This window comes from Cryptomeria japonica, chromosome 9 (genome assembly GCF_030272615.1).
Source record: "Cryptomeria japonica chromosome 9, Sugi_1.0, whole genome shotgun sequence".
NCBI classification, from domain to species: domain Eukaryota; kingdom Viridiplantae; phylum Streptophyta; class Pinopsida; order Cupressales; family Cupressaceae; genus Cryptomeria; species Cryptomeria japonica.
In genome coordinates this window covers 460442787-460463921 of record NC_081413.1, presented here as the reverse complement: position 1 = coordinate 460463921, position 21135 = coordinate 460442787, and positions in this window count along the sequence as shown.

The window sequence follows — 21135 nt, the reverse complement described above, 5'->3', positions numbered from 1 at the left end:
TTTACATTATATTATATATTTAAAAAAAATAATATATTATGTTTAAAAAAATTATCAAAGTATATGTATATTCAATTTAAATATTAGTAGAAGTCTTACATTTTAAAATTAGTAATTGCATTTTGGTGTGCAATAGGTACGTCAAAGAGGTGTGAAACATCAATTAGAGAAAAATTTAGTCTATTTTTTGCATACATTTGTGTATTACATGAGGTCAATTGGTGAGAGAGGAAGCGAGAAAGAGGGGTAAGAAGATGAAGATATAGATAGAGAGGAAGATAGAGATGGAGAAGGAGGAGAGGGATATGAAGAGGAGAGAGATGAGAGGGGATAGATATAGATGAAAGAGAAATATAGAGAGAGAGATAGAAAGCTAAAGATGGAGGTAGAAAGTGATATATAGAGAGAGGTAGAGAATGGAGAGATAACCAAATAGAGATAGAGGGAGAATTGATTAAAGATGGATACATAAAGATAGATTAAAAGAAATATAGATATAGATGTCTAGGAAGAGGGAGAGGGAGAGAAAGGGAGACATGTCTAGAGATAGCAGGCAGGAGAGGAAGATAGAGGTAGAGATGAAGATAGATTGAGAGAAGAAGAGGGAGACAAATAGATAGAGAGACATACAGAGGTAGAGGTAGAGATCTAAAGATAGAGAGAGATGGAGAGATGTATGGGAAGAGGGGGAGGGAGATAGATGTATAGATGGTGAACTAAAGTGATATAGAGAAATTGAGATATAAGGAGATAGGGGAGAGTGAGATAGTGATAGAGAGATATAGACAAACAAAGAGAAGTAGAGAGAGAGAGAGAGAGAGAGGGGGGGGAGCAAGTGAGGGAATTAGAGATGGAGGTGGATAGAGAGAGGGATGGAAAAAAAAGGGAGAGAAGAGGGGGGGAGGGGGAGAGATGGTTAGAGGAGAGGGAGAGCAAGGAGAGGGAATAAAGGAAGAGAGATAGGGAGAGAGGGAGAGATAGCTCAATATATAAAAAGGGAGAAGGAGGCATATAGACGGATAGGGAGAGAAATAAAGAGATAGGGAGATAGAAGTAGTGAAATATATGGATAGAGAGAGAGGAGTGAATAAGAGGGAGGGAGGAGAACAAAGAGCTAGAAAGAGGGGGAGAGAGAGAGAGAGAGAGAGAGAGAGAGAGAGAGAGAGAGAGAGAATGGGAAATATAGAGGGGGTAGAGAGAGAGAGATAATGGGAAATATAGAGGGGGTAGAGAGAGATAGAGATGCAAGGAGAGGTAGAGAGAGAGAGAAAGTTTAAATCTTTGTCAACATCAAAATAATCAAGATTGACATTACATTAAAGTCAAAGTATATCTAATCAAATTTAATTAATTAATTTTAATATATATTCTTTTGTCAATTATTCGATTTCATTCTCAATTAATCAATCTAAGTTCATATTAATTTAAAATTAAACTATTAAAGTGCACATGAAAGGTATGATTTGTTACCTAATTTAGCAGTCATGTAAAATCCTATTTCATTCATGTGTATGATGCAATTCCATTAGAATAGTTATCATGCAAGGTGAAAGATGTATAGAGCTTGGACCATATTGTATTGTCAACTTGGATATCATATGTCATACTAATTGTTTTAATAGATTTTGACATGGTCCATCACAATTACAACAAGAGGTGTATCACACTTACAAAATGAATTGAAAAACCTTTATCAATAAAAACTCCATGCGATTTGAATTTAAACTTGTCTACTTTTTATATATCAATAAGTTTAGTCGTTGTTTACTTAAATTAAAAAATTTATTTTTAAATTGTAAGTATTTTATCAATATTTAAAAAGTATAAGAATGATATGGATAAAAGTATCTTTCTTAAAACTTTCTTTAAAATATTAAATAATAAATTGTTGATAAGGATATCTTGCTAAAAAAAAAAAAAATTTAAATAAAAAAAATTATTTCTATCATTAAATTTAGATTTATTTTCAGTACTTGTTGTAGGCTAGTACTATTGCATTCACTTAAGCCTAATTAATCGATTTTTTGCACCAATCAAAAGTAATTATTATTTGTGTTTTCAAAATAAACATGGATTTTATAAAGTTAAGATTTATATTTTTTAAGTAGAAATTATTTGTCTACAATATGGTTGGATGAAAAAAATTGGTGTTATAAGATCAAATTTATAGAAATGATAGATTTTATAAGCTTTTTTTAAGATTCTTTATATTTAAAAAATAACTATCTATTTTTATCATTTTAATATATACAATATAATTTTATAACATTTAATCATAAATTTAAATACTTTTCATTTAGTCATTAAAAACAACTTATTTTCACTTTATTATTTATATTATATAATTTTATGATTATTAATAGTTATTTTATTAAAAGCAATTATTAATTAATATTAAATTAATATAATTAAAATAATATATAATCTTAAACTAATAATTAATAATTAAGTTTAAGATTAATTTTATTATTATAATTATTATTATGTAGATTTTATAATTAAATTAGGAATACATTCTTAAGAAAAAATATATTTTCACTATACTTTTTATATTATATATTTTTTTGATGGGTAATATAGTATTTTTATTAATATTTAAATTTCAGATTTTATAAAGTATTCATAAGTCTATAACTATAAACTTCAAAGGACTACAAACCCTACCTACCTCTCCATACGCTAAACAACAACAACAATATCTAACACATTGCAACATTCCCCATATCAATTGGCTTCCCTATTCATAGATACATGAAATATAGATCGAGATTGTTACAACAGTTGGCCATCTATACACAATAAAATTGGAGACACACACACACACACACATGAACTGTAAAAAACCTATAGAGTATCCATAAAAATGCCCATTTCTGTTACAGACTAGTTTTTGGTTGTGCTGAGGGGTCCATTGACCCAATAATCTTCAAGTTTGAACTTCACACGAGCTTTCCCTTTCTACTCCTTTGTTGCTCTAGCACCATCTCATTCTAGTCTCCATTCACATAGATAATCTTTCAAAGCCTCCAACCAATATGGGCTTCAACTTTCTTTTCATCCATATAACTTGACTCACTCCACTGAATGAAAGGTTGAAGCGGTGGATTTTGATCTCCAATTTTTAACCAGTCGCCCTTCAGTGCCATGAGACCTTCACTATAGTTAAGACGCATCCACTGTAGAATCAACCTCATTCCAAAATTCCACTCATCATCCACATATTCCTTTAGGATCCACTAGACATCCTTCTTGCTTCCTTGCTCCAAACCCCATGCCACAAGCAATGAAACGATATCGATATTAGTTAGATATCAATGCTCTATTGTAATAAATTCTTCCCCAAACAAGATGCCCAAAATTTGCACAAACAAAGGATCATCATGCTTGTAAATGCTTTGTAGTCTCTTCTCCGAGATTTGACCCAAAAATGCCAATTGTTGCTTATTAGTAACAGGATAAAATTCTAATGATGACTCCCCTCCCTCTGCTTTACCTTTTAATCAGTTGTAATCTGATGAGGATCATAAATTACCAAATTTTGAATTTGGAGTTGGAACTCGCCAATTGTGGGATGGATATGCCACGTAGTTGTATATGGCCTAGTCATCATTCCCAAAATAAATTAAGGGGATTAAATAATGATTTTATCTACTTGCGAAGTACCAATATCGGGAAAGCAATATTTTTTTAATCATCTGGACGAATGACATTGGTGGTGATGAAGGCAATAGCTTATCTCGGCTAAGTAACATTGGGTGGATTGATGGTTCACATGAGCGAAATAGATCTTAGGCTTGGGAGATCTGTTTAAACATGACTTGCAATAATCACGATGATTATTTCACTGTTTTATATCAAATTTTGCTGGGTCTATTTCTGGACTTTACTTTGGCTCTTGAGCGGCTCTGTATTTTCTTTTCCCTGCTTCTCATTACTATTGGTAAGCTAGGAGGAAGCAATTATGGGGGGTGACAGACTGAGACTTGAACCGGATAAAACGGATGATTTCAAAGCCAGGTCGGTGGTTTGGTTTATGTGCATAGAAGGAGGAATTGATAAGTTCATGGAGAGTATGAAAGGCAATGACGAGAGATTGTCTAAATAGTTTGTGGCTTCCTGGGAGGATAGAAGGGTCACTATGGGTGGCATTTCGTTTGAAGTGAACGAGGAGGTTATTACTTAGGTGACGGGCCTTTCCATGGATGGCCGAAAATGGAAAAAGCAGAGTCGTATCTCAGACACCACTAGTTTGAATCAATTATTCCACGATGGTGAGAATCCTGTGAAGCGGGCTGGTAGATTTAATCGTGAGGAGCTTCCATTGCCATGGGACGAGGTGTGCTACATCATTATGAAATATTTTACTCTCGAAGGGTGGTATGGGGTTGTCTATTACTACCACCTCCCTTTTTTTAGTCATCTTAGGAATAGGGATCTTATTTCTATTGCATTTTATCTATTGCATTCTATGGTTGCTAATGTGAGAGATGTTGTTGAAGCTAAGAAGAAAAAATAGGATTATACTATTCTCCATCAAGGCCTTGTCCTTCGCCTGTATAATTTCCATCTGGCCCTTTGCCCTCCCCGCACGATTTCGGTCCAAAACGTGCCTGAAAACAAGTCCTCGCCCATGGCTACTGCCAACCCTAAAAAAATCCCTACTCTTATGCTCGAACTAGGCTCCTCCAGCAAGAAAAACAAAAAAGTGTGTCTACCACTCGAAGGACTCAAAACCCTTCGAGTCCAAGAAAGTGAAAATCCAACAAATTGACTCCAATGTGGAGATCATTAATGAAGTGGCCAACACTCCCCATCACTCTGTGAAACTAGCGTCCAAACTCCCTAAAAAAGAGAAACCCTTAAAGGACCCCTCCTCATCCCATGATACGGGGGATACCAACCCCTCTGGTAATGCGGCCCCATCTCATTCTACCTCAACCCCTCATAATGATAGCTCTACTCATGTCTCTAAGAGCCCTAAAAACTCTATGAACCTGAATATTGAACCCAAGTCTTGGGCCAATTCTCCATCCCCTACCCTCGGGTTTGATAAAATGGTGATTATGGAGGAAGCTAGCAGTATCAAGGAGGAAGCAGAGGGCAAGTTGCTGGATTTGGAGAAGAAAGTGGATGCCCTGAACGAGAAAATGCAGGAAATTGTTAGCAGAGCTAATTTCACCAAAAAAAGGCCGCATGAGGTCACCAGGTTCACGCTGACAGTCATGCACAGCTCTGCGACCACCATGTGTCTTTTGCAGGAAAACACCTAGAAAGGAAAAAGGAAGGAGGAAGAGGACTACAAAGACCTCTTTAAATTTCTCACCAAAGAATAGGCTAGGAGGCTCCTACCCAAGATGAGTGATGGCAAAAAGAAGTAGGGATGTTAGCTACTTGGTGATTTTTTGAGTTTTTGGATGGCCTAGGTGGCCTAACTATTTCTAGTTATGGTTATATTCCTTGCTAGTTAATCTTGGACTTGGTTATCTCTAGCCTTGCATGGCATATTTTACTGTTTACTATGATTCTTATAAACTCTGTTAATATGGGTAGTATGGTTAAATTTTTTGATAGAGGAAATTTTTAGGAGGCTGTGATTTTGTTGTTTTTCTGCTAACAGTTGTTCATCTACTATTAATGTGACTGTATCTGGGTCAGCCCCCTAGTTTTGGTTGCTTTTAATATCAAAAATAGGATAAAATTTGCCTCCATCGTACAACTCTTCACCACCAACCCTCTACATGCCACGTTACACCAATTTGAAATAGTTGTGCGATAAAAAATAGCCAAAATGCCTTTAAAATAAAATATCCACCCCATCGCATTTAAACTAGACACCTTTCCATTATGGTTGTTGCAGTTGATGGCGTACAACCCATCACTATTAATCAAGTTGGATCTCTTAGAGATCCTCCCATTAATATTTTGTTTGCTTCTCCATTAATGACAACGCCCACTTCGACAACCTATCTACCACCATGTTTCTATTTCTCAACACATGAGTAATTTTTAAACCCTTAAAAGTTATTAAAAGTTTTCTTATAATTTTAACATATTTATTTAATTTTCATGTTGGAATTTCACCCCAGATAATGGCATTGGTAACAATTACAAAATTGCTCTCCAAATGCAATTGTGATACTGATAATTGCTTGGCCATCTTGACTGCTAATAAAGTCACTTGCATTTTGACTTCATTGTTTGTACCTTCCTTCAATCTTTTAGTTCCAATTTTCAAAACATTTATGTTCCAATCTCTTGACATAAATCCTACACCTGAAGGATCTGAATTCCCTCTTGATTCCCCATCAAAGTTAACTTTCGCTTGTCCTACATCCGGTTTCATCCAATCAACAACTTCCTTCCCCTTGGAATCCAAATCAACCTCGAGAGGCTCATTAACATGTCGACGTTTATATTATATTATAACTATTAATATTATCTTATTGAAGTGAGAGTTATAGTTAATATTACCAAAATATAATATAATTTTATAATAACAATAATTTAAAATTATAATAATTAAGAATTACAGCAAATAATTTTATTACAATAGGCACTTGTCTTTATAATCTAACTAGCAAATCAATTTCTTACTTTTAAAAAAAAAAAAAATTTATAAAGTGTAAATTTTTTTGATAATATCAAAAAATTATGTTATATTAAAAAATATAACAATCATATAAACAAGTGTCACGTAGTGGCGAGTACTTGTCGTCATAGTATTGTAATAAAAATATGTGTTCTAATTTTAAATTATTATAATATGAATTGTAATAAAAATGTGTCTAATTTTTAATTATTATAATTTTGAATCATTGTTATGTTAAAATTATATTAGTATAAACATATTTAATTTTGAATCATTGTTATGTTACTTTTATATAAGTATAAACATATTTAATATTAATTATAACTCTTATTTTATTTAAAATTAAATTAGTATAAACATATTTAATATTAATTATAACTCTTATTTAAATAAAATAATTATAATATAATAATGCCAAAGGCGTATTACAGTCACACGTAATGGATGCATAAATATGTGTTAATAAAAACTAGAATCGTTAATTTTGATGTGTTTGTGATACTTAAATGCATGAAAAGCAAAAAAAAACATTTTATTTATTATCTACTCTCAACTACCACTCTCTCTCACTATGATAATTAATTTTATCTATCTCCATCATACTAATAGTTAACTTTGTAATTATGTCATTCAATATAATAATATAATAATAATAATAGTTAGTCTTAATAGATTTTTTTTTGCTTGGGTGAAGAGTTTAATAGAAATATAAAAATATAGTAATATCTTCATAATAATTTAATATTGATTACAATTTCATAATATAATAATAATTTAATATTAATTATAATATAATAATATAATAATTTTAAAGTGGAATAATGAGCAAATATGATATCTTTCGATGTATTTTACCTATATTTCTCTAAAAATGGGTATACTAGTACAAATATTATAGTGAAAATATGTTATTTTCTTAAAAGCATAATCCTAATTTAATTTTAAAATTTTATATAATTATAAATTAAAATTTTATATAATAATTATTATAATAATAAAATTAATCTCAGATTTAATTATTAATTTGTAGTGTAATATTATATTATTTTTTATGTTTATGTAAAATTAATTGTAATTTGTTTTAATTAAATAACTATTAATAATTATCAAAGTCAAAATAGACATTTTTTAAATAACTTATTGAAAAATATTCAAATTTATGATTAAAAGTTATTCTATTATTTTGTATATATTAAAATAATTAAAAAATTATAACTTTCAAAAAGTATTAAAAAATGGAATGATTTCAAAAAGATATATAAAATATAATTATAAAGAATACATATAATAGTTTTTTAGTTTAATCTAATTTTAACTAAATCAAATCCCTATAATTGATTTTATTATCTATATTTTGAGATGAAAAAGAATTATTAAAATTTATATATCTATTTAAAAAAAATATTTTATTCACAATATTATAAATAATAAAAAATGAAAAAAAATGGGGATCACCTATTGGTAGTGAAATGGTTGCATTGTTTGTGGTGCAACCAAGGTTCAAATCCATGCCTGGACCAAAGCAGTATCTGAATATACCGATTTGATCCCACATTGGTAGGAGGACTCTATGGCGGTTGTTCTTGGAGGACATACAGGTGATCTTGGCGGGCGTACATGGTTTGACTGACTATGCTTGACCCCTGTTGGGCTAGTGTGCTTGTGACCCCTATTACTCATAGGCGTGTGTTGCGACCCACACGGGTCTTTCATGACTGGCGGTGTTGTATCAGACCCACGTGGGTCTTTCACCTCTACTTGTTTGTGGTCCCTACTGGGCTACCTTGCTCGCAGTTCTGCATTGTTGGTCTCAAAGATATAAGGTTGAGAAAGGCATCATGGAGAGATAAGGGTGTATGAACATTGTAACAACTGAGGATGAGACCCCTAAAAAATGTGGTCTCATTAGTTCAAGCTCTAGTCAAAAGTAATTACCGACCAAAAAAAAAAATTTAAAATAGACATTTCTTTTTTTGAAATACAAAGAAAATTCAAAAGAAACCTAAAAAATCTATCATTCCTAAAATTTTGCTCCTATAATGCCAAAATTTTTAAACCAATCATAGTGTAGATAAATAATTTTTAAAATATTTTAAATTTAAAAATATAAATCTCAACTTTACAAAAACCAAGTTTATTTTGAAAGCGAAAATGATAACGTTTGAAGTCCAACTAATTGATTAGTTGGACTTCAGTGAATGCAATAGTATTGGCTACGACAAGTACTAATAAAGTCCTAAGTAGCAAATCAAATTCTTAATAAATGATTTTTAACATAATTCAAATAAATAAAAATTGAACTTCTAATTTATTTAAAATCTAATTAGTAGTAATTAATTAAACAAAAACTCATTTCAATAGTATTACTTAATGAAAACTAGTATAATAATAAAACCGATATGATCTCTTCATAAAAACAAAAATCTAATAATAAAATTATAAAATATTATGTTATTGGTAACTTTTAAAAAGCTACTCAAATAAAAATAAAAAAATACAATGGTAAGAATGTATTTTCTAATTTTTTGAGAAATAGAAATAAAAATAAATTTTCCAAATTTTTTACAAGAAATTAAAAACAAAATAAATATTGTGATAATGATAAGAGAGATTTGTGACTTCAAAAGATAAAAGTTTAATTTAAAAGATATTATAATTTTGAACCACATCCTATAATTTTGTTTTGTTATATTTTATATATAATTTTATAATTATAATATTATATATGTCGTAAAAAAATAAATTAAATAAGTAAATACAATATAATATTTAATATTATAATATTTGTTAAATATTTTTAAAGATGGGATTATAAATAATTTTTTCATTGTTAAAATATTTTAAATATTATCTTAAATATTTTTAATATAATGAAAAAGAAAATTGGCTGGCACGTCCTCCTTCTCCTTCCTCTTATATTGTGTCCTCCTTTTCTTCCTTCTCTCTTCGTTCTCTCTGGGGTTTCAACTTTCATGGCACCATTAACAATGCCACTTTTTCACCATCATATCACGGGGTCAACCTCATATAGTGAATTATTTTTAATTTAATAGTAAATTTAAGATTTTATTATAATTATTAGAGAAATACATATTAATTTTAGATTATAATATTTTTTTTACTTTTAGAATATTTCAAATATTAGACTATGATTATGTTTTAATATTAATTTAGAAACTTATTTTTGGAATGATCCAACTTTAATATGAATATAGAAACTATTTTTTAATTTAGTAATAAACTTAAGATTTTTGTTTTGTGTGCAAGTTTTTCTATAATTTTATCATATTTATTAGAGAAATACATACTAATTTACAATATTTAATATCATTTTAAAAAATTATTATTGAAATGATCAAATGGCTCTAGACATTGCAATGGTCTTGCAAGTCTCTCCATAGATTGAGTTCATATAGGGAATGCCTTTGACATAATAAAGTACTTTTTATGACTCAATTTTTTGTTGTATGGATTATAATCAATTTAGTACAAATAAAATGTAAAGTAATCTAAAGATTGGAATTTGATGGCGTTTTTCCAATTGTAAGTTGTATTTTACAATTTAAGTTTTTTTCCTGTTGTATCAAATTTAGTTTTGATTAGTAATTGTAAAGGATAAAACACTCATAAAAATTTAACACTAATTAAATTGATGAAGCAATCAATAAATAATTAGTTTAGATATATGAGTTGAGTCAAAAATTACTTGGAGTAATATAATAAAATAAATGAATAAATAATAGTTAGTTAGAATCCAATCAATTGAAAATGTAGGGCAAGGTATGTATTTGATTTGACATTGTATAGAAAAATTAGGAGTTGTCACACAAATGATTTAGCATATACCTAGCCTAGGTTCACAACTTTGAACTTTCTAATATTTGTTTTAAATTGACTTTCCTACATTCGACTTATTCTAGGTAACTAGTGATGTTTAGGAACACCTTTGTGGGGTTTTTGTAGGCAATGATTGAATCTCATTTAGTCAAAATCTCTAGGATACTGAGTTTAATGATATTTAAGAAAATTGAAAATAACATTCAACCATGTAAAGAATGTCCTAGAAAATGATGCAAGCAATGCAATAATGAATGTTCTAGTTTTTATGCTTCATGAATGATGATGTGTGCATAAAATGATTATTTGATGCATAAATGAAATAGGAAACTAATCCTTCAATACAAATCCAAAGGTAGAAAATCAAATATTTTATACTTTAATTCAACACATAATAGTTAGTAGGAAGGGTTGGTTTAACCTCAATTTTGTATTTGATATTAAAACATTTTCTATTCATTTCCATAAGCTAAGAAATTTAATAGGGTCAATTGTGTAAATTACAAATCTAAATTTGGGTGGGAAATAGAAAATTCCTTAGGAATTTTTAACATAAATGGGGTCAGTATTAAACTAGTTAGCATATCACTCTATCTAGGTTGACCTATTCACACTTTTTAAGTATCAACCTAGGAACTTTTTTATTTTTAATATCATTGTATGTGGCTGAAACACATATACTTACCTCTTGATACACCTATCTCATGTATACTTAACACATGCCCTCACACTTTTCATATGAGCTAACATGTGTTGCACATTTGGAAGGGTACTCAAACATTTGCAAGGCACTTGTTGTACATTTTACACACTCTCATTTTATTTGATAGACATATTTTTTTGTGTTCATTGTTCACTTTTGGAAGATATCATTGAACTTGCTTTTGTATTTTAGTTGTTTCAACATGGTATTAAAGTCATGAACAACAAGTTCCTTCCCAAATTTTGGTGAATATAGCACTCAACCCTATTAATAGAGCATCAGAGCCAAATGGGCATCATTGTTGAGTCTAGAACCTAAGAAACAAACAAATTTAAATGTACTAAATATTATGTTAATGTACCTAAAAAATTTGCTTGAAAAAATTCATTTAGATAATGGATCCATGAAATCTGGTAATAAGATGTAAAATTTAAATTAGCTAATTAGATTGGAGAAAAATAATTTCTATAATTTGGAAACTTAAAAATAATGCATCTTAAGTTTATAAAAATTGAAAAAAAATATCAAAAGAAAAAAAATCATAGTTTTAATTGGTGGAAACGCAATTGAATAGTTACAAGTTAACAAAAATTGAGTGCAACGATTGCAATAGAACTAGCCTAAGGACAAGTACTAATAATTTTCTTCACAATGCCAATGATGATGTTCTAGAGGAGTCCTAGGATAGAGAAAAATGATAATATTAATAAAGTCCACTCAAAAAGTGATGATGATAAATCCTGTGCAAAAAGGGAGTATATATAAATTGGAACACGCCTAGGATTTGTCAAGGAATTTTTAGATTGATTTAGTGTCAAAGTACACATGTATTAAACTAGTGGAGAATGAAAATAATGATGAAACTCCCATAGAACATAGGTACAAGATTTGTAGTTGAAAATATGGCAGGGACAAGATGTAGCTAAAATTTGACACCATTGAAAAAAATGTCGATAAAGTTTATGAAAACAATCATAGATAAAAAGGAAAAACTAGTGATAATATAGACAATAAAAGAAGAATTTATTCATGGTAATCATGCCATGGGTTATGATAAGTATATTCTAACAAAGGTGAAGCTTAATGCATGTTGAGGTATGAATAAAGCTTAATTTTAAAAGATGATGCAAGAAACATAAATAGAAAAAAATATTTCTAGTTGAGTTTTTCTTTTCATAATATTTGACAAGAGGGTGTCCTATGACAATTTACATGGGATATAGTATTTTACTATCTCACATAGGAATTTCTAACTTTCCTAATATATATTGGTCAATAAGTAGAGAATGAGAATGGGCAAGGTATCTTGTTGAAGTAGAAAAATAGGATGTATATGAACAATTAAATAGTCAACTTTTATTACATTACCTTTAGATGAAGCTATAATAGTATATAATAGTTCTTGGGTATCTATGCATTTGTATACTATAGAAAACCATTTTTATCAACTACATGTGCTCTTTATTTATAAAATGAAGGAGAATACAACACTACAAAGTGTTGGAATCAATGTAATCTCTACACAGAATGCTAGTATCTGTCAAGCCACAAATGTCAAGCAATCACACACTTTGATCATGTTGGAGAAGACAAGATCTAAATGCAACTAAATAACCTTTCCCTAGTGAAGAAAAATAAGCATAATATAATGTATATCATATAAAAATGAGAGTGTGTAATATACAATGATGAACCTTGCAAAGTAGAGGAGGTGGGAAGCTAGGATTGAATAATTAACTACATCTCCAAAGGTGCAACATATGTATGCTTATATGGGAAGTGTGTGAGCATGAATAAAGTGTGCATGCAATAGGTGTATCAAGAGGCGAATATATGTGTCTCGACAACATGAAGCGAGGCAACAAGAAAAATGTCTCTAAGGTTCAACGCATCTAAGTCAACCTTTGACACAATTGACTGAAAATACAACATCATTGATTTGACTATTGAAGTAGATCTAGGTGACTCCACAACACCACCAATAACCTAGTAAGACAAAAATAACTTGCACAAAAGAGAATGGTGAGAATAGTTTACTTCAAAAATGTAAGATTGATTGAATATTATGATGGGCATTGTTGGGTGAAATTTTTGTAAACTCAAGCAGGTTTACAAAATGTGGGTTTCACCACAATATGCAAGACAATACCTCTCAAAAGGCTAGATACGGTCTCTCCTATTTATAAGGGAAGGCTCCCCCTTTCTATAGAAAACTATATGTAATACTATTCTACTTGCTAACTTCACACTAATTCGAGATGGTACAATCACTTCACTCTCTTTTTTCAGAGTAATTATTTTCATAATTCTCTTTTTATAGTGTCCTAAATTGTAATCCCTTACAATTTTGTCCTCACCTTGGTGTTCATGTCCCAAGGCCTAATCGGTACCTTGCTTCTGCTCACACCATACAAATAATTCATTTTTTCCAAAATGCACCCTTTTTGCCCCTCTTTTCTTGGTCCCTGATTAGTCAAGACCAAGGCACTAGTGCCCTAGTCCTCAGGGACTAAAGTGCCCTCCCAATCAGGGCCCATTTTGGTGCCCCTCAATGGTATCATCATTTGGGTGAGAATCTCGATCCCATGTTGGTTCATGTTAGAAAATTAATATTTTTTTTCGACAATAATGTATAAAAGAAGGTCTACCCCTCTCATTTTAAAGACCACATAAGATATTTATACAATCAATTCAATAAATCAAGCATTCAAATTCAAGTGAGCAAGAAATTAGTCTTCTTTCAAGCATTGGAGCAGAAGTAAGGTCAAGATTCAGGCATTGGAGTTGACATTCATGTTCTATGTTTCTGAAGACTTCATGAAACCTTAATTCCTTATGGAGACAAACAAAACTCCATTGAAAGGCACAAAATTTTGTTTCAAATATTATTCAACATTTCCCTCAGAAGGAGATCATTTCCATTACTACAATTCAATTACATTTCATTTCTATTTCATGGTTAATTCCAAAACCGATGTTTGACCTAAGGCAAACTCCTATTCCCAACCTATTTCCCTTCTCTAATGTGTGCAAGATCAGGTATGGAGCTGCGATCTTCATAATTGGCTTTATTTATAAATATGAACAAGTTCCCCTTTAAACTGTGAAAAGTGTAGAGGACTAGAATGACAGGCATTTTGGTCTCGACATTTTAGGAGCTCCTTCTATGAATAGATCTAAATACTCTTGCATTTCTCAGATCCAGGTTTGTGGTTCGATCCGATAACTATAACTCACTCTTCATGTGTTTTCACTTCAATTTCAGCATATTTACCCTAATTTCAACATTTTCATAATTTAACTGAAAACAGGACCAGCCCCAAAGTGAATCTAATAAGAATTCTCAGCCTTGTCCTTGCTAGTTTGAGGCTAGATCTGTAATGGTGAAAATATGAGGGTTTCCAAAATTAGATGTATGAAAACCACTAATATTTAAGCTTAGGGACCATTACATTAAAGAGAGGTAAACCCAATAGATCTAGCCACAAACTAGCAAGGGTAGGTCTGAGAGTTCTATTGGATTTACTAGATTTTGAATTGATTACCCTCTTTTGAGTTGAATTGTGAAAAGGCTAAGATTAGGGTAAATGTGTTGGAATTGAAGTAAGTATGTGTGAATGGTGAGCTACAATCATTGGATCGAGCCACAAATATGGATCTAGGCAATGTAAGTGTATTCGGATTTGTTCCTATAAGGAGCTCCTAAAATGTCAGGACCATTATGCCCGTCACACCAGTCCTCCACACTTTTCGTTGTCCAAAGGAGAATTTGTTTGTCTCTATAAATAAAGCTTATCTTGAAGATTGCAGCTCCATACTTGCTTCCTACACACAGAAAGAAGGGGAAATAGGTTGGGAATAGGGGTTTTCGTAAGTCAAACCTCGATTTAGAAATTAACCTTGGATGAAATATTGTAAATACTGAAATAAACAATGGAAATATATACCTAAGATCTGTAATGACTGATAATGATTATTTCCTTCTTGAATGTAATCGTGCATATGTTGTATGAAATGGCATGAACATGACAAAACCCTAATCATACACACATGATTGCATATGAATGATGTAATTTTTCTCCACAATGAATGAATGAAGAATATGCAGCCTTGAAGATCTCTGAAATGCTTGATGATGAATGCCTCAATGCTTGAATGCTTGATTTCTTGGATATGGAGGCTTCAAAAGCTTATTGGGATGAAATTAGGTTGATAAAATGCTTTATATGTGAGATTCTAGGTCAATTTACCGATTATGTCGACCTCCAAAGGTCATATAGAACCACCAATTTTATTTCTCATCAGAGAGATAGGTCTCATCCCTCTCTTAAAAAGTGGGTCCCATTGAGGGGGACCAGGGAGCCGAGCGCTTTGGTCCTCAATCAGGGACCAAAATAAAGGCTTGGAGAGGAGGACACCCCTCCAAAGAGTCATTTGGTAGGTGCATATGGCATAAAAATTGGAGAAAAGGAACTGAATGAACACGGATAGGAGATAAGGGGGAGACTCGCTAAAGTAGGGGCACAAACATGATGTGTAGATTGGCCTAGTGACAATTTATGATGCTACAAGATCAATTAGGTTCACTCCTCTTTTAATGTAATGGTCCCTAAGTCTAAATATTAGTAGTTTTCATACATCTAATGTTGGAAACCCTAATGTTTTCACTATTACACTATCTAGAATGGATTTTTGTTTCTTAAGACTAAAAACAATTCTCACTTACAATAATTCAAAAATATATACTAATTAGAAGCAAAGTGTCCATAAGAGTACAAAACCTCCTATTGCTTCCTTTTCTGAAAATAACTTATGGGATGGGAAATTAATAATGAAGCTCAAAGTCTTTTTTTTACCACTATCCTATCAACCCTTTACAAATGACTCCTTTTAACTAATACTTTTCAAGTAAAAAATGAAGCACAAAATCTCAAAGTTGCTACTTGCATACAATGTGTAACTTTCTCCAAGAACAATAAAGCAAAGCAGAAAGTTTTTGAGTTATGATCCATACACAATTCCTACTTTCAAATTCACAAAGTAACACAAAGTCTACATAGAAATTCAAATTACTCTTTGATATATCATAACTCATACTACTCAACTTAATCTTTCCAAGAATATAAAATATAAACTACATAAGAACATCTATATCGTGAACAAAGATGATCTCAACACAAAGCTTGAGAGTCAAAACTGCCTTCTTCTTTGATTAAGCTTGCAAAATCACAATTTGAATACAAAGTCTCACTTTGCTTTCCACTTTGGCAGAGTTTTGTTGCATAAAATAAAAGATACTCATTACAATGAGTACCCTCATATATATAGGTGTGGTGCAATGAGAAAAAATAGGAAAGTTGCAACTAATTTAAGACTAAGTCAAAGAAAGAGTTCGATTTGACTTAGGACTTATGCACTCCTAAATGCAAAACTATCATGTAAAATGACACTTGAAATGTCAAATGAAACTACAAAATGACACTAGTCTAAAAATGTATAAAAATGACTAAGTCGTTGGAGCTCCATTTTGTGTCTCGTCATCTCCATCTTTCCTTAGAAATTTTGTATACTTCCTTAGAGAAGCTTGAATTTCAGCATCATGAGGTTCATTCTCATAGCTGGAGATAACTTGTATTTTGGTGACTAAGTTTTCCAATAGAGGGTATTTCTTCTTAGACCTCTTTGAGAGAGATTCTAGATCATCCAAAACATCTTGAATTGCTACCAGCTTATCAAGTGAGACAAGTGATAAATCTTCTCACTCAACTTCTTCCTCGATGAACAAACTAAAGATCTAAATACATGAATCCAGGAGTAGTAGATTTTTCTCTTCATCAAACATTTTACAAGGAAATTCTGTCATCTTGGCTAGGATTTATTTGATAGTATTTTCATTGGTTTTCCTTGCCTTTTTTATATCTTCAACTAATTCTTCTAAAACTTCCATTCTATGTTTTAGAAGTTTTTTATGTTGTACATAGAATTTCCTTGAAGGGACAATATTGTTGTCAACGAGAACATCCAAAGGGAAATCTCTCAATTTGAGCCAATACTCAAAGTTATTCTTATGTGTTTCAATACCCCGTGTTAATATTTCCAACACTGTATCGAATTTAGATTCAATGCTTTGAATGTTGTCAATCAACTTGGTTGTTGAAGTCAAAAGATGTGTTCCTTGATTTTGCATCATGTCCATCCACACACCTATTGTTGTGCCCCTTAAGGTGAGTCTCTCAACTTGCTTAATAGCTCGTTCATCAATAGATGAATTTATTGGCTCAACTATCTCAATAGACATTGATTTTAATCAAGACATTCGTGAGAAATTCTACTTGAGATTTGAGCTTATTATTTCTTAACTTTCTCCTCATCATATCTAACAATGAGGGACTACAAGGCCTCTTAAGAATATTTCTTGGCACCATCATGAGTTTTTTTGCCAAGATCTATTCTTTTCATAGTGTAATCCTCTGCTTGAACTTCATTTGCATTCTTATCCAAAGGAGGTTCTGCAATCTCAACATACTTATTCCTAACCTAGTCAATTCTCACTCTTGAGATAGTTTTGGCCTTTTTGGTAGTTTTTGGCTTGACAGGAACTAATTGACCAAAATTAAAATCATTAGTAGAATTTTCTTGTTTCTTCCTTTTAAGAGTATTTGAAAGTAGCCATGGTGGAAGTACAAAAACAATTTTAGAACCATAAACTAATGTTTAAGATGAAACCCCTTGACTCTGAGAAACAATGGCCGCTATAGGTGAAGTAGAAGTGATAACAACTATAGATAGATGATTTTCAATTGATAGCTCTTCTACCAAAAATTGATCAAAATCATCTAACATATTGGAAGTTACTTCTAGTAGAGATGAGAAAGCATTAACAATGTTAGCTTGAAGACTTTGTAGTGTAGACTCATTAGCAAGTACATGAATAACATTACTAGGGGTAATTATAGTTGGTCTTGACTCAATAGCAGAAGTTGTGGGTACATATGAAATTGTTGATAAAAAAGGTGTAGAGGTAGAAACAGAAACATGTGAGGATGAAGTGACTGTTACCATATTAGGTACTTGGGAAACTTGCTCCAGAATATTCTTTGGCTCTACACCCTTTGAAGTTTTTGGCAAGCTTTCTTCATCAAATTCTTCTTCTTGACCTTCACCATGCTCTTCCTCTATGGGTTGGTCTTCATTTTGATCTTCACCATATAATGCTTCATAGTCTAAATCAAGAGGTTCAAATTCTAAGTGTTCACCTAATACCTCCAACTCCTTCTCTTCCTGGATACTCAGAGTAGATGTTTCAGCTTGCTCCTTACCTGTACTTTTCCACTATGCATTTGAATCTAGGAGCAATAGTTGGGGCATTGGGATCTTGTCTATTCTTTGTCCTTGATTCTAATTTCCTCCCAATTGGTCTAGCAATATCTTCTTTTGATCTTGTAGTGGACTCCTTAAGTTGAATGCCCTTTGAGGGGAGCCACATATTTGTATTTGCAAGAATCTTTTAAAAAATATTTTTTATAGAAACAACTTTCTTTTGTGACCATTGGATCAAAGAAAGGGGAGCACTTTCAATTTTTTTAGCCTCATATACAGGCTCAAGAATATTTTCATCATCATCAAGAGATTTAGGTACATTGGTCAAATTGAGATTGATTATTTTCTCTTTGGTAAAATGGCAATAGTCAAGTTTCTTGATCTCTCTTCAAATATCTTCAATCCTATGAACATGAGTATAAGATATTTTCAATTTATTCTTCATACTCCTACAATCAAAATATTTTCAATCTCTTAAAAACCTCATACTAACTCTTCGCATTTCTTCATCCATGGCCCTAGCTTTGAAAACTAAATCAATTGAATACCTTCCAATGGACAAAGAAAATTTGAAACCTGACCTAGGTGAGCTTGACTACATCTAATGAACATATATCATTTGTCATGCCAATTCTATCAAGACAATTTTGTTAGATGGATACCTGGGAAGCATGAATGGTTGGTCATCAAAACAACCAACTCGAGTAGGTAAGTGAAGGTGGGAAATTGGAGAAAAATACATCCATATTTATTGACTATTTTCCAAGCCTGATCTGAAATGCTTTTATCTTCTAGACATATATCGAACAAACAAAAGAAATGACCAAAGAAAGAATTATTGATTTTTCTAAAATGATATTGACTTTGCTTCAAAGTCAATTGTGGGTAGTACTTCAAAACAGGGACAAACCTTCTATCACCTTCTGTAGACAAACTTGGAAAATTCCTCATGGCAGCTATAACATATACCAAGTATAAAGTCATGTAGAACTTCAAGGTAGTAGAAATTGTTTCATGCTCGAAATCATTAATCTAATATGCTAATTAGGAAATAAGGATGATCACAGATACTTGACTAATCCAACATGATTTTAAACATAATGCAATAGAATAAATGCTAGAATCAAAAGATTTAAATAAATTCAAACTCCCTATTCCAGATTTGTGCTTCCATTCTTCTTCTCCAAATTGTCGGTGAAGGTGGCTCTCAGGTATTGCACTAAAATTCTTGCATAAGTTGACAATTGTTTCGAAGAGTGTGATCTAGCTTGAAATGAGAAATTGATGTTCTTTATATACACTTTCATGAGACATGGGGAGGGATTTGAACTCAAGTTCTGATTGGGAGTGAACTGATTTAGATTGATCAGTTAACAGAGTTGATTAATTTGTTAACTCAGATTGATTGACTAGTCAACTAAATAGATTGATTAGATGACTGAATAGATTGCTCAGTTGACTAGACTGATTGATCAGTCAGAAAAAGTGATTTGGAGTGAAAAGGGGAGATTGAAGAGTTAACTCAGTTAACTAATTAGTTAATTGATTTGATCAATCAGTTATGATTTCAACATGTGTTGTAGGATTTTGAAGTTGAATTTGATTTTCATTTTCAATTTGGATTTAAATTTTGTTTTTCGAATGCTGAAATGCACATGAAATTAACTGAAATTCAGATTTGGTGAAATGTGAATTTGATACTTGGAATTAGATGAAATTAATTGAAATCCACATTTGGGGAATTGTGAATTTGAGAGAAATGAAATTAGATGGAATTATTTGAAATTCGAATTTGGGGATATTGGATGAATAAGTTAATTAATTTAAATGAAATTATTTAAACATGATAAATGAGATTAATTAAATAATAAAGATTATTTAACTAAGGAATAAATCATGATTAATTAAATAAATAATATTTAATTAATATTTGAGATAGGGTTAATTGATTAATAAATTAAAGGATAGAAATTGAATGATTAGTAATGTTGAATGTGATGATTGAGTTAGCTTAATTAAATAATTACTTAATTAATTAGGACGAATAATTAGTGATGATGAAAAAGATATTTTTCAATGTCTACATTTGCCCCTCTTTGACACAATGTTGAGACGATGTTGTTTCAAAGAAAATGAAAAAGTCTGCCCCAGAATGCTCTGGTGATGCTTATAGTGTAAATATGCCCCCTCAGAAAAAGTGGTCAGAAAATTATGAAATTGAGACCATTTTTTCGATACCATGGTAGTAAGCAACCATGTAAAGTTTCGTGCAATTTCGAGTCCGTTTGACTATGCTACAAGTGCATTGAAGTTCAAGGGGACCACGACCATCAGAATGGTAAAAACCCTAATTGTGAGCTATAAATAGTGAATTAGCCCTTTCATTTGGTCATTTGCATTCATTTGATTTTGTGGAGCTTGTCTTGATGTTAGAGCTTTCTTGTGACTTTGGAGCCTGATGGCGGACCACAGAGAGAGATTGCACATGTCTGATCGAGTGCGTGCATACCAGAGACTACCCAACACTAGAGGCTCGGTAAGTTTTCCAAAAAATTTGCTCATTTTTTCTTATTTTTCCAAAAAAAACCACGTTGATGTTAGAGCCAAAATTTTTAATTAATGTGCAATTGCCTTTCGATCTATTCGCAATTGATTATATTTCTGCGCAATTGCCTTTAATAATTCA